A 1,988-nucleotide genomic window follows, 5' to 3' on the forward strand; every position below is an offset into this window, starting at 1 on the left:
CCTCTGCTTTTAGTTTGATCTTTTTGTGTTCCTTTCAACTTGTTATTTGTGTGTGTGTGTGTGTGTGTGTGTGTGTGTGTGTGTGTGTGTGTGTGTCGGGTGGGTGGTGGGTGGGGGTGTGTCTGCAGTGTAAGTCTGTGCACCACTTGCATGCAGTGCCTCTGGGAGCCAAAGGAAGGGGTCTGTCAGATCCCCTGTCACTGGAGTTACAGTTATGGGTGCAGGGAATTGAACCTGGGTCCTCTGGAAGAGCAGCCAGTGCTCTTGATTGCTGAGCCATCTCTCCAGCCTCTCCCTCTTATTGTGTACTTAGAAAGTATCCACCTACTGTTTATATCTATAGAAATGGCCTATTGCACAGTAAAGAAAAGGTGAGAAGGCTTAAACATCTGATTCTTGTTGTTTTCTATAAACTTTCTTAATTTAAAGTCAGATTTCTGGTTTCACAAAGATAATTACTCAGAGGAGTGTGATGATAGGCCTAATATAATAGCATGTCTGTAGGACTTTAGGTGGTCAGATGCAACTAAATAAAACTATGTTTCTCTGGGACTTAGAGAGATGGGTCACTCAGAGTGCTTGCTATGCAGGCATGAGGACCTGAGTTTGATTCCCCAGCACCCAGGAAGCTGTGTATGGTCGTCCGTGTCTAATTCCTTCATCCCTGGAGCATGCTGTCCAGCCAGCCTACCTGAATAAGAGAGCTCCAGGTTCAGTGAGAGACCCTGTCTCAGAAGATAGGATGGAGGGTGATTGAAGGGACACCTAGAATCCTTCTGTGGCCTCCGTGAGCATGAACACAAGAGCATGAAGACACACACCACAGAATACTTTGGTCACATCATTAGTTCTAGTTGACACTGTGCTGGACTGCTGAAAACATGAGTTTTCATAGGCTAAAGATGGTGCTGAAGAAGGGGATGAGTATCCACCTAGTGTGTTTCAAGTTCCGGGTTTGATTCCCCATCACCAGTGCAGTGGGGGAGGGCTGGCCTGTAAGATAGCTTTCGTGGGTCAAAAGCTTGCACATAAGCCATATAACCTCAGTTTTATCCCCAGAACCATGGGTGGAGGAGAGAACCAACTCCCAAAAATTGTCCTCTGACTTGTACACATGTGCCCATGTGCCATGGCATGCAGCCTGCTTGCTGGGTCACAAGAGTGCACAAACATGTACTCATTTGCTACTGGGTGTGTAGTTTTGTAAATTTTTTTAACCTTTATTTTTACTTCCTCTGCTTAACACTTTCTTTTTAATCACCTCAGTGTAATTGTTAACCCATCACAAAATCAGTTGGGACAATAGTTTAAAACATGAGCCCTATTAGTGTAAATGGATTGTTAATTTAAGAGTAACTCTTCAGTTGAAGGTATAGCAAAATGCTATTTCCCCCTAAACTTTCACTTTTAGATATTTCCTCTTTGTTGGAATGTACTATACATATTTTAATGACAAAAATATGAGATTGGACTGTGTGTAGATTTTTGTTTGTTTTTGATACAGGGTTTCTCTGTGTAGCCCTGGCTGTCCTGGAACTTACTCTGTAGACCAAGCCGGCCTCTAATTCTCAGATCTGCCTGCCCAGTGCTGGCATTAAAAGCGTGCACCACCACCACCACCACCACCGCCACCACCACGCCCACCCGGACTAGATTTTCTTTTTAGCCAGCTATCTTGATATCATAGACCGTTAACCAAGTTTAGTAGATTCTTGGATAGTGGTGTAGTTGAGTTTGTTCAGTTGTAAAAATGATACCAGGAGTTGGGTATGGCGTTACTCCCAGCTACTTGGGAGATTGAGGTGGAGGATCACAAGTTCAAGCCTAACCTGGGCAACACAGACTATGTCTCATGAAGGAAAAAAAAAGTTTGAATTTTTTTTAAGAACTACCAATTATATGAGAACCTGTTTACTCTTGCCCACCATTGCATTAGGCTCCTTATTTCTTTTCTTTTGTCGTTTTTCAAGATAGGGTTTTTCTGTGTA

This window comes from Peromyscus leucopus, chromosome 12, assembly GCF_004664715.2.
Source record: "Peromyscus leucopus breed LL Stock chromosome 12, UCI_PerLeu_2.1, whole genome shotgun sequence".
NCBI lineage: Eukaryota > Metazoa > Chordata > Mammalia > Rodentia > Cricetidae > Peromyscus > Peromyscus leucopus.